Source organism: Capsicum annuum, chromosome 3 (genome assembly GCF_002878395.1).
Source record: "Capsicum annuum cultivar UCD-10X-F1 chromosome 3, UCD10Xv1.1, whole genome shotgun sequence".
In the NCBI taxonomy this organism is placed as follows: domain Eukaryota; kingdom Viridiplantae; phylum Streptophyta; class Magnoliopsida; order Solanales; family Solanaceae; genus Capsicum; species Capsicum annuum.
The window spans coordinates 222195305-222209572 of record NC_061113.1 but is presented as its reverse complement, the minus strand read 5'-3'; positions in this window follow the sequence as shown (position 1 = coordinate 222209572).

The window sequence follows — 14268 nt, the reverse complement described above, 5'->3', positions numbered from 1 at the left end:
ACCACCTCATATGGAAATGGGCAGGGGGGTCCTCAGGCAGCTCAACAAAGCATCCAAAGCAGCCCTTCTTAAAAAGTCCATCTATATTTTTGTTCTTCATAATTTTCCTAAAATAAATAAATTTTCTCCCCATCTGACATTTAAGTACAATTCCACCAGTTAGTTTTTTTTCTGCTTTTGGGTCATTTATCAGCATCACAACTTGAAACTTGTCAATACTAAAAGTTTTGACAGGATCATGCTGGGATGCCGATATTAATTCACGCCCCATTGATGATCCATTATCATAATGTTGATGATCATCCTCTTTCTATTTCTCACTCTCTAATTCCTCCTCTTTCTCACTTTCATTTTCTTTATCACCATCTACAGCCCCTTGTCCACCTCCCTCAATATTTTTTTATATCTCTCCTCATCTTTACTTTTTCCTGACTGAGATTGTTCAGGAAGCTTCTCCGAATCCCTCTATACTGTAGCTTTTTTTGGGTGGTCAGACGTTGATCCACTTTTACTTTCTTTTCTTTTGGTAGACATATTTTACCTACAAACAACAGAAAAACAAAAATTACATTACAATTGATGTATGCATAAATTTTAAAAAATACATTACAAACACCACCAATACCGACACACTAACAACCACCACCACCACAAACACTACCAACCAATTCCACAAATACCATGAATACTGAAACCAATGATAGCCACCACAAATAACACCAACCAATGCCACCACAAACACCACCAACCAATACCACCAACAGCCACCACCAGTGCTATCACGACAACGACGACGACGACCACCACCACTAACACCACAAATACCATCCAATAATACCACGATAGTTAATGGAACACTGCGATAGAAACTAGGGTTTTGTCGAGTTCTTCCTACAATTTTACCATCAAAACTCAAAATAACCCATTCTAGAAGATAATACAACTAAAAATTTTCTTTTTCATCATTAACTTAAAAGCCCTTATTTTTTTTTTTAAAAAATAACAAATATAGAACTCTTCTTGAACTCTGTTACCTACAAAAATAGAGAAAACAACTGATACAAGCAAGAATGAAGTCAAAAATAACACCTATGCGGTCAAAAATGAGAAGAAAATTGATCTGTTGTGAAGGGTAGAACAATTTGTTGAGTAGTTGTTGTCTGCACTGTATAATTGAGTGAGAAAGAGAAAAGAGCGAGAACTCGAGATTTAAAATGATGAAACATTTTTCTCGCAAATGAATGATTTGTATGGGTTGATTTGTATTTTGAAAAAGAATGACAAGTTTTAAAAATATTAATTTGGTCCGAATTGATCTTAATTATTTTTTAAAATTATAAAAGATATGCATAATATTTAACCCTCTTATCATGCAATTGCCAAAAGACTCAATTGAAGTTGTAGTTGACCCTATGAACTCACCCCTGGTCCTAGATTAATCAATTTTGGTATATGAACTCAATTGAAATTCTATAAAATAAATGTTTAACCCGTTGCATCAGATTACATATCTTTTATAAATTATCAAATAGATTAAATAATCTGTTGTGACAGATTATCTATCTGTTGTAAATTATCAAATAGATTGTCACATGTCGCAACAGATTACCCATCTGTTGTAGCTAACCCTATGAGAACTCACCCCTGGCCCTAGATTAATCAATTAAGGTATTAGTCTAAAATATGAGGTAATAAGAATAGTTTAGCTCAGAGTGATCGATCGACGACTCTGGTCGGGAGAAATTCAATACCGTCTTATTATTTAATTGCCAAAGGACTCAATTAAAGTTGTAGTTGACCCTATGATAACTCACCCATGGTTCTAGATTAATCAATTAAGGTATTAGTCTAACATGTGAAATCAATTAAAATTGTATAAAAATAAATGTTCAACCTATTGCAATAGATTAACCATCTGTTGTAAGTTATCAAATATATTAAGTCATTTATTGCAATAGATTATTCATTTATTGTACATTATCAAAAAGATTAAGTCATCTATTGCGACAGATTACCCATTTATTGTAAATTATCAAATGAATTATCATATGTTGCAACAGATTACCTATCTATTTTAAATTATCAAATAGGCGCTGCCATCTGTTGTAGTTGACCCTATGAGAAATCACCCTTGGTCCTAGATTAACCAATTAAGGTATTAGTCTAACATATGAGGTAGTAAGAATTGGTTCAACTCAGAGGGATCGATCGACGACTCTGGTCGGGGGAACGCAATACCGTCTCATCATGTAATTTTTGAAAGACTCAATTAAAGTTATAGTTGAACCTATGAGAACTCAACCCTGGTCCTAGATTACTCAATTAAGGTATTAGTATAACATATGAGGTAATAAGAATTGGTTCAGCTCAGAGTGATCGATCGACAACTCTGGTCAGGAGGAACGCAATACCGTCTCATCATTCAATTACCAAAAGACTCAATTGAAGTTGTAGCTAATCCTATGAGAACTCACCCCTGGTCCTAGATTAATTAATTAAGGTATTATTCTAACATGTGAAATCAATTAAAATTGTATAAAAATAAATGTTCAACCCATTACAACAGATTAACCATCTGTTGTAAGTTATCAAACAAATTAAGTCATTTGTTGCAATAGATTACTCATTTGTTGTAATTAATCAAACAAATTAAGTCATCTGTTATGGCAGATTACCCATCTGTTGTAAATTATCAAATGGATTGTCATATGTAGCAACAGATTACCCATTTGTTGTAAATTACCAAATAAGTGCTGCCATATGTTGTAGTTGACCCTATGAGAACTCATCCCTAGTCCTAGATTAATCAATTAAGGTATTAGTTGAATATATGAGGTAGTAAGAATCAGTTCAGCTCAAGAGTGATTGATCGACAACTCTGGTTAGGTGCAATGTAATACCTTCTCATTATACAATTGCCAAAAGACTTAATTGAAGTTGTAGTTGACCTTATGAGAACTCACCCCTGGTCCTAGATTAATCAATTATGGTAGTAGTATAATATATGAACTCAATTGAAATTGTATAAAAATAAATGTTCAACCTGTTTCAACAGATATCTTTTCTGTTGGATTTAATCAAACAAATTAAGTCATCTGTTGTAACATATTATGCATCTGTTGTAAATTATCAAACAGGTGCTACATCTGTTACGATAGATGATCGAGCTTTGGAAATTTTCAAATAGAAATTGTTATCTGTTTCACTTAGATGTTTTAAGACCCTTTTTAAAAAGCAATTTAGGTATTTCCTGTCCGAGATAAAAAAAAGTTAAAATACTTAGGCGGTAAAAAATATTACTACTTGGATAACTAAAAAATATCTTGAGTGAGTAGTCTTATTTGGTATTTTCAATGTCACCGTCTCCTCGTGCCCTTAAAAGTTATTAATGAATATTTAAAATCCATATCTAGAAGAATACTCTCTCCTTCAACCATAAAGTAAGACTCAACTCATCTATCACTTTTCTTTATTCTCAATTCTCTTTCTTTCTTTTTTTCCCTCTCTTTTCTCTCTTCTTTCAGATGAGGATCCTTTCGGATCTCAATCGATCAATATATTTTCTCGATTGAACTGGATGTTCTGATCGCTTTGCTTTTTTCACATTGCAGGTATGGTTCATTATTGCTTTTTCCATCTCATTTTCTTCTTTGTATGTTATTTAAATTAGATATTTACATCTGTTGCTATTAATGATTTACCCATTATCAGTTTCCTATTTGTAGACACCTAATTTCGTCCCTCCCCGATATCGTTTTTACCCATTTTTACTTTATCCTACCATGTACCTTCACCCATGTAATTATCTCTCCACAAAATAACAAAAATAACAAACCTATAGATAATTTTATCTTATCTTAACCAACTACCAACCAAGAAAAGGGGGAGGGCCCACTGGATATTGGCTTTTTCTTCTTCTTTCCTTGAAAATTGATAAATAGGAGGGGCCCATCACTAACAAATGAAGAGGATTCATCCATAAGAAAACACACAGGGATATATACATATGCACAAATAGAAAAGGGGGGTGTCATCTTCTTCACGAAAAAAATTCACCTCACGCATATATACATAATCTCACTCACCAAAAACCACAGAGAACATCACTCATAGGCACACGAGAACACTCACAACAAATTTGCAAAAATTCATCTTCTTCACCTCACAAAATCGAACACACACAGGGAGGCACGATTAGATAGAGAGGACTCCATTTTTCTTTTGATTTTCTTCACAGGTATAGAAACAGAGCAAAAAAGAGACCATCCATCAATACCCACTACATTTTATTCATAGACCCATACATCCGCTCTCAATTAACAAACGCAAAACACACACACACACAAAAGACACACACACGCACATCGAGATGGAAAAATAGAGAGAGCGAGGGTAATCAAAGATCGAAGAGAGAGGGAGAAAGGGGTAAAGAGCTAAAATCGATCGAGAGGGAGAGAAAAGGCATTGGGTTTGACTATTTCCGATGAGTTACTCACCGGAAATCGATTGGGATCATCACTGAGAAAGCTTCGGCGGTTACTGTAGCTACTATTCATTCACCAAAAAACGTTGAAAACAGACAAGGAGGTCCAATTCCGGTCACCATGGTCAAAAATCAACTGGACTAACACCAAAGCCCATCAGAAAAATAAAAAAAAACGATCCTCCCATTCTAGTTCTTTGGCAAAACAGTAGCGGGGTACAAAATTCAGTGCGGTTTCTTTTTTACTTTGTCATTTTTGGTTCGGCTAGGAGAAAACCAGAGCAAAAATGGATATATCAAGTTGATTTTGTTGGTATTGAGGTTCGGTTCAAAGATTCCGGACACGGCTCCATCTTTTAATCGCATAATTTGGCATAATAAAAGCATTTGGAAGGTCCAATTCTATCTTCTCTCCTTTTAATTTTTACTCAATCGTGAATATTCGTGTGTTTGATATGTTTGAATCTTCATTGCATGTTTTTTGATGTCAGATTTGAATGTGAAAACTTGGTTGGTCAATTGCGTATTGAATTTGATTAGTTTTAATGGTGTGAGTGATAAAAGGAAATTGAGGGTGGGAATTGAAAATTGACGAAAAGGGTAGATTCAGATTAATTTCGATCTATGGTTGATATGAAACATGATAGAATTATCATATGTTGAAATGGATAGGCCAATGTAGGTTCGGGTAGGCAAATTTAGGATTAAGGTTTTGATTGAATGTTTGAATGTGGAATGTGTTGAATGTTTTTTTAGTTTATCGCATCAAATTCAAAATGTATTCATTTGGCCGGGGAATGCCCCGAAGTATTTGTATATATATTTATTCACCGGGGAATGCCCCAACGTACTATGTTGGCAAAGGCGGATCGAGAACAAGGCCCGAGGTGTAGGGTAGCGGGAGCGTAGTTAGTAGTAGCATAAGTTAGATAGGATTTATCTTAGCATTTTTTTTAATTTTGGACTGTATAAATTGGACTGGATACTATATTTTGATTCATTTTGTTTTTGTTTGTTTGTTTGTTTGTTTTTACGTGTTTGTGTGGTTTGTACATTCAAAGTGTCAAAATTAGCCGATACGTTCCACCAAGCGACCGTGGTCGAACCACGGGTTCGAGGGGTGCCTAACACTTTTTCCTCGATCAACAGAATTCCTTAGCCGGAATCTCTATTCGCAAACCGATTTAAAGAGTCAAATGGTTTCAAAAAGAATTTTTCCAATGGTGACTTGGCACACCAGATTATGCCAAGTGGCGACTCTGATTTTTAATGTAAAAATAATTCTTTTTCGGAACCAATCTTCATTTTGTCACTTTAATAAAAACCCTTTCGAACTTAAAATATAAATCTTTTGGAGTACGTAAAAGGGGTGTGACAGCTCTGTCGACTCCGCTGGGGACTCTTTTCAGAATTCGAGCTTATTTTTGGAGTCGTATTGGCTTTGTTTGGTATTACGAGTGTATAAGCATTGTTTGTGATTATTGTTTGTGTTATTGTTTTCACTTTTGTGCGTTCTCGTGCTCTTTGTTTATAAGATTTATCCTATGTGTTACCGCTTTATATCTGTCATCATGTGTCCACCCCCCCGGCCTTCTTTCTGCAACAAGTCCGTAGTACACGTGTTGTACACGACCTCTAGTTGAGTCACCCTTGTTTTATGGGGGGGGAGCCGTCGGTGTTATGGAGTAGGTGGAAAGCAAAGCAGCCACTATCGACCATACGCTCCCCCGAACAGCCTTGTTAGTGAACCACAACGTAGGTCAGCCTTTAGGTCATGCTTATGTGCATCATACGACCTAGCAGGACCCACATGGCCTTTTGTTGGAGACTCACCTCTAAGGCATCCCTACGTGCTAAATGTTGTATCTTTGAGGATAACGAGGTTATTTGACCGATTGGTTTGGGCAAAAACATGAGTTAGAAGCAAAGTGTGTATGCAAGAAATTGTTGAAAAAAAAGAGTGAAGAAAAAAAAAGATTTGGTAGTTTTTAGGGTTCTTTATGACTTTTGTTTTTCACAATTCAAAAATTAAAAAAAAAAAAATAAAATATTTTTTTACTTTTTGCACTAATTTCCCACAAAATCAAAAATGTTAAAATTTTTTCCTTTCATTTCTTTAGTAAGTATTCATAATTCGAAAACTCCAAAAATATTTTTTCCTTTCAATAGGAGCTTTGTACATTCTTATATAGTGAAAATGCCAAAAAGATTTTCCTTCGTAATTGTTGGTGTCAGTTTTAGTTGAAGTGTCTAATTAAAAATTCGAAAAAAAAGATTTTATTTGCTTGTCTTTGGTTGTGTCTTTTAAGTTAGGGTCAATCTATTAGTTAATCATTAATTGTCCTATCTGAATGAACTACGAACCCCTGATTCTCCTCTTTCGGGATGTGAGATACGTAGGCAGCCTATTATAGGTTCGGGGATCTTATTTAAAAAATTCAAAAAAAAAATTTACTTTTCATCTAAAGTTGGTGTTTCATACATGTCTTGAAAATAAAAATACAAAAAAAAAAATCCTTAATAGTCGTAGGTTTTATTTTTGGTTGATCTTATTTCAAAAAATTCAAAAAAGATTTTCTTCACTCTTTATTTAGAGTAGGTGTTTCATATACATCTTCAAGAGAAAACTACAAAAAGATTTTCCTTTAATAGTTTCAAGTTTTATTTTCATATGAAATTCAAAATTGAAAACCCCAAAAGATTTTTCTTTGGTAATCATAGGTTTTATTTTGTATAGGTATTTTTAAAGTAAAAAATGCAAAAAGATTTTCGTCAATTCTTTTGACAAATTGTTATTTTCTTTTCTTCTGAAAGTTTCAAGGAAAAGAATGAAAAAAAGAGTTTAATTGGCCATTTTGGCAAGACTTCATGAACTACGCACACCTGATTCTCCCCTTTTGGGATGAGATACGTAGGCGCCCTTCTAGGGTTCGGTGATTTTTTTTCAAAAAATAAATAAAAAAATAAAAAGAGGTTTTGAAAAATCGTTGAACTCTAACGCATTTGCTATCTCTTGTTCAGTTAGTTTAAGGTGGTTGGTTTGTGGCATTTTAGCTGGTCCTCCATATTGCTCCAAGTCACAGAGGAAGTTATGGCCAACAAGGATACCGAGTTAGTTGTCACTAATCAGATAGGGAGTTCGGGAAATGAGAATGTAGGAGATAATGAAGAGATTCAGAAATTAAGGCGGCAAATAATAGAAATGCATCAAGCTTGGGCTAATGGGTTGCCGTCTCCTCCAATTCCCACTGATAATCTGAAATATCTTTCTAGCTTGCCTCCCGTGTCACATGCACAATTTCCCATTTTTGTTGATATGCCACAACATGCATCAGGATCGACTCCGGGGCAACAATATCCAACCACTTCCAATGTTCATTTCCTCACTCCCTAATCCAAGACTACCACATACTCGGCTCCAGCTGCTGTTCATGCTTTTGCGGCATCACCCCCACCTTCTACTTTTGATGTTCATCCACAAGTTGTGCCTCCCTACTCTACAAGAGAACCTGCATTAAATATTTTTAGTGATCAGCATTATGCTCTCGAGCCTACATTTAAGTTGACTGGTCCTTACGATTGCCCTCAACCGCCTGAATTTCCTCCTAACACTGAGAAGCCTGTTATGACAGAAGAACAAGAGGAAATAGCCAGAAAATTGAGAAGTTTGGAACTGACTATGAAAAACTTGCAAGGACTTGGGGGGTACAAAAGTGTCTCATATAAAGATCTGTGCATGTTTCCTAGTGTACATCTTCCTCTTGGTTTTAAAATGCCGAAGTTTGAAAAGTATGATGGACATGGAGATCCTATAGCACATTTGAGACGCTATTGCAACCAGCTAAGGGGCGCTGGAGGGAAGGAAGAATTACTCATGGCATATTTTGGTGAGAGTCTTTCAGGTCTAGCTTCAGAATGGTTTGTTAACCAAGACATCGACAAGTGGAATAGCTGGGATGACCTGGCTAATGAATTCGTGCAACAATTTCAATACAATATGGAGTTGATTCCTGATGAGAAATCCTTAACTAGTATGAATAAAAAGAGTACTGAAATGTTCAGAGAGTATGCGATTAGATGGCGTGAACAAGCTGCTAGAGTGAAACCGCCAGTGAAAGAAAGTACGATAGTGAAGGTGTTTATTCAAGTGCAGGATGAAACATGTTATGAACACTTGTTACCTACATTAGGCAAGCCATTTATTGAGGTCCTCAAAATAGGGGAGATGATAGAGGATAAAATTAAGACTGGTCGCATTGTGAGTTTTGCAACATTAAAAGTGACTACTCAAGAAATTCAAAAAGGTTTGGGAAGTGTGGGAGGAAAGAAGAATGTGGAAGATGCATCTGCCATTGCAGTTGGACAACAGCCATGGGCAAGAGGACCACACCATCGTTACCCACGGGCTCAAACCCAAGTTTATGCCCAAGCTCCACAGAATCTTTACCAAAATCCATTATATCCCATTCCCCCACCTCCATATAAAGTGTATAATGTGCAACCTTATGTTCAACCTCCATCTTACCCACACTGGCGTGCGCCAACTCTGCCGATTTATCCTCCAACTCCACATACATACCGAAGCCTTTCTAGGCCTGGTTTTCAATTTAAGCCAAATAATGAAATGAGATAGAAGTCGAGGGATAACTTCACACCCATTGGAGAGTCGTATGCAACTTTATTCCAGAGATTGGTATAGTAGGACATGATCACTCCTCTCCTTGGGTATACTCCCGACCTACATTCAAGAAGTTTTAATCCTAATGTACGATGTGCATATCATTTTGATGTTCAGGGTTACAGTATTAAAGATTGTCGTGGTTTGAAAAGAGAAATTGAAAAGATGATTCAAGATAAATCAATCATGGTACAGAACACTGACAGTGAGGAAAGCTCTAGTCATGCTGATATGCAAACCAGTGGCTAAGATGTTAGGCTGAGCAATTAAGAAGTCACTCTTCTCCTTACTAGGAAGGGGTCTGGTAGCTTGTTTTGTTTTATTTTTTGTTCTTCGAATTATTTCAGAGTTGTAGTTCGGGATCTGTCTTGTTTTGTCCTTTTGTTGTTTATGTTCAAACCCTTCTATCTTTTGTTTTGACTAAATGAAGTGTCTCATTTTCCTTTGTGTTTTAAATATGTGTTGTTTGTTTGTTTTTTTTACATAGTACATTTTGTGTTAACTCTAGTGATATGACATGCAGTGAAATTTTTAGCCAGATCTTAAAATCCAGTTTAAGCATGAACTTTGAATCAGAGGGTTAAAGTTAGAAAAAAGAGCATATGAGAAAATAGATAGAGTGCTGAGAAATTTGGTAATAGGTTAAGGCAATTATTTTGAGAATCACAAGAATAACTTAGCTATCGATCGAAAGGCAGGTCCCAATTAGGTCAAATAGTGGATGTGTGATCCCTATATCAAGGTTAACAAGAAGATAATCAGCTCCATAGAAGCATGAATCACTCGATGTGAGGGATGCATAACAAAGGTAGAGTTGTATCTTTGACAAGTATATAAAAAGAGGTGAAACACATGTTCGAGGCAAGTTAGTGTTGTAAAACATGTCATAAGTGATATTGGTCGTGTACTTTCACATTGCATGCTATATACTAGCATTCTCAAGGGTTGATATGATGAAGGCATTTCATTCTGCTATCCAAACATTGTGTCATCCTTTGTTTACCCCATTTGAGCCTTAGTGTTATTTTCTTTCATACCCCTCTTTTGGAATCAAGATAGAGTAAGCAAAGTTCAAAGAATAGTATCGAGTAAGAAGATAAAGTCAAAAGTTACAAAAAAAAGACAAAAATGTTTCCAAAAAAAGAGTGTCAAGAAAAATAGAGTTAGAAAAAAAGAATCGCAAAGTGAAAAGAGCGAATAAAAAAAAAAGAAAAATCAGATCAAAGCAAAAGGACAAGCTGCCAGAACTACGCATGACCTGATTCTCCTCTCTCGGGGGTGAGATACGTAGGCTGCCCTACTAAGGGCTCGGTCTAACCAAATAAATAATTTAGAATCACCCAGTCAAAACAAACTGGGGCATGAGTTAATCCTCATTGTTTGATTCGATTCCAAATGTTGTAAGTCCTAACCCACTTCAAGTGTCATTTGGGCCTCACGCCATCCTTTCTTTCCAACCCTATCTAAAAGCCAAGTTACAACCAAAGAACAGACCTTCAGATCAATCTTTGGGGATGTTAAGGCAAAGCATGCAAGGGATATGATGATGTATTTGGGAACTACCTGTCTTCCTCAGCCCAAGGAATCAAGAGAGAAATAAAAATGAGAGAGTCTCATTGGTGAAAATCCTCACGAGCACCGTAAGGCGATAGTAAGTTGAGAGAGACAAAAAAGAGAGAGTCATATTGGTGAAAACCCTCACGGGCACCGTGAGATGATTATGAGTTGGGAGAAATGAGAATAAGAGAGTCTCATTAGTAAAAACCCTTACAGACACCATAAGACAAGGGTGAGCTGAGGGAAAGACCCTTCAAAACGTCACTAGCCGAATGAGATCTGAATGCAATTGGCCTAAGGAAACAACTCAGTTTCAAGGCCATTAACTCAATAATAATTGGTAGAAAGGTTGGATGGAAAGATCAGGTAGCTTAATCCAAAATGCATGGCATAATCATTAGAGTTGACTGTCATTTTTAGAAAATTTGTCATTTCTTTGTTTTAAATGGTGACACTCATTGTCTTTTCTTTCTTCTCTTGATTTTATTTTGTTTTCTTGAGTTAGTGGTCCAAATAAAAGTCATTGTCATTTTTCTCTTGTTTTTGAGTCAATTCCATATCAAAACAAGTGAGAAAAGATTTCAAAACTGGCCACCAACTTCTTAAATTGCACATTGCAAGACAAAGTCAGCATATGAAAGAGACATAATTGTGAACTTGTGAAAATACCAAGGTTTGAAAGATTTATCTGAGAAGCATGACAAAGCAGAGATACTGTAGTTATTTTGGAGTCACTCTTAATGATTTGAGTTTGGGTTAATGACACGACAAAGCAGGGCAAATATCAGCAATCTGAAATAAAATGAAGGGAATGAACACTAGAGCAAATGCCTGGAAAGCCAAGTGCTGCAAACTACCACTAAGTTTTTAACTGACAAATTTTCTTTGTTGAAATAGGGGCAGATTCGCTTCACTTAATTCAGCTACCATTGGAAATGCACATCAGTGGGATTTTACTTTCTATTCAGGACCCTCCTAAAAAATGGGATTCTACTTTATGCTCAGGACCCTCTTGAAGAATGGGATTTTACTTTCTGTTCAGGACTCTCCTGAAGAATGGGGATTTACTTTCAGTTCAGGACCCTCTTGGAGCATGGGATTTTACTTTCTGCTCAGGACCCTACTGAAAAATGGGAATTTACTTTCAGTTCAGGACCCTCCTGAAAAATGAGACTTTACTTTATGTTCAGGACCCTCCTAAAAAATGGGATTTTACTTTTTGTTCAGGACCCTCCTGAAAAAATGGGAGTTACTTTCTATTCAGGACCCTCCTGAAAAATGAGATTTTACTTTCTGTTCAGGACCCTCCTGAAGAATGGGAATTTACTTTCAGTTCAGGACCCTCTTGAAAAATGAGACTTTACTTTATGTTCAGGACCCTCCTGAACAAATGGGAATTTACTTTCAGTTCAAGACCCTCTTGAAAAATGAGACTTTACTTTATGTTCAGGACCCTCCTGAAAAATGGGATTTTACTTTTTGTTCAGGACCCTCCTAAAAAATGAGAGTTACTTTCTCTTCAGGACCCTCCTGAAAAATGAGATTTTACTTTCTATTCAGGTAATCCCAGCAACATTTGTAAGAAGACGCACTTCCTTGTTCGGGTAATTCTAGCAACATTAGTAAGGAGACACACTTCCTTGTTTGGGTAATTCAAACGACATTTGATAAGGAGATACACTTCCTTGTTTGGGGTAATTCAAGCAATATTTGTAAGGAGACGCACTTCCTGGCTTGGGCAATTCAAGAAACATTTATAAGGAAACGTACTTCCTTGTTTGAGTAATTCAAGAGGCATTGGTAAGGAAATGCATTTCCTTATTTTGATAATTCAAGCAACATTGGTGATGCACTTTCTAACTTAAGTCTTGATTCCTAGAAGATGCACTTTCTAGTCGATTTATTGCACTTAATCTTTAGGAGACGTACTTCCTTGATAGTTTTCATTTTTTAGGTGACACACTTTTAACTTAAACTTGTATCTCTAGAAGACGCACTTTCTAGTTAGAATCCCTCACTTTAATTCTTAGGAGATGCACTTCCTAGTCTTGGTTATTTAATTTTACTCTTAAGAGATGCATTTATTAGTCAGAGTCTTGATTCATCATTGCAACATGCAAGTAGGTATGATGTGACTTTTCCAAAAGTCTTCTGAGGATAAACTGGGGCAAAAATTCAATTTCTATTTTTGAAACTTTACTTTTCTGGCAAATAAACGAAATTTCTCTTTATAATAATATTCGTTTGGGATAATTTTCTTTTTAGTTTTGATGTGATTTCAGGAGCCCGCCTGCAGAACAGGTGAAGAAGTTGAAAGCATAGCAACAAGTTGATGAAATAGCAAGTCAGGAGCCCGCCTGGAGAATAGGGTGATGAAACTCAAGTCAAGAGTCCAAAAGAAGCTGTATAGATAGGATTATTGTAATTTTATTTATGCTTTAACTTGTAATTTTCATTTTTAATGTAATTATAGAACCATGGACCGGAACCTCGATGGAACCCCACTCGACTCTCCAACTCAGTATAGTCCAACTCTTTCCAATCTTTTGAAATACCCATGACTTGATTATCTCATAACTTTGGTAGGTAGGATGTCTTAAGTCAAAACCCGGTTGTCCTTCTTCCTTCTGTTTCTTTCTTTGAATAATGGTCGGGTCAAAATTTGGTCTCGCTGTCTACTTCTTTGTCTGAAAACACTTCATGTTTACATTCAAAGGGGGCATGATGTAGACACCTAATTTCGTCCCTCCTCGATATCGTTTTTACCCATTTTTACTTTATCCTACCATGTACCTTCACCCATGCAATTATCCCTTCACAAAATGACAAAAATAACAACCCTATAGATAATTTTATCTTATCTTAACCAACTACCAACCAAGAAAAGGGGGAGGGCCCACTGGATATTGGCTTTTTCTTTTTCTTTCCTTGAAGATTGATAAATAAGAGGGGCCCACCACTAACAAATGAAGAGGATTCATCCACAAGAAAACACATAGGGATATATACATATGCACAAATAGAAAAGGGGGGGGTGTCATCTTCTTCACGAAAAAAATTCACCTCACACATATATACACAATCTCACTCACCAAAAACCACAGAGAACATCACTCACAGGCACACGAGAACACTCACAACAAATTCGCCAAAATTCATCTTCTTCGCCTCACAAAATCGAATACACACAGGGAGGCACGATTAGATAGAGAGGACTCCAATTTTGTTCTAATTTTCTTCACAGGTATAGAAACAGAGCAAAAAAGAGACCATCCATCAATACCCACTACATTTTATTCACAGACCCACACACTCACTCTCAATTAACAAACACAAAACACACACACACACAAAAGACACACACACATCGAGATGGAAAAATAGAGAGAGCGAAGGTGATCGAAGATCGGAAAGAGGGAGAGAAAGGGGTAAAGAGCTGAAATCGATCGAGGAGGAGAGAAAAGGCATTGGGTTTGACTATTTCTGGTGAGTTACTTACCGGAAATCGATCGGGATCATCACTGAGAAAGCTTCGGCAGTCATTGTAGCT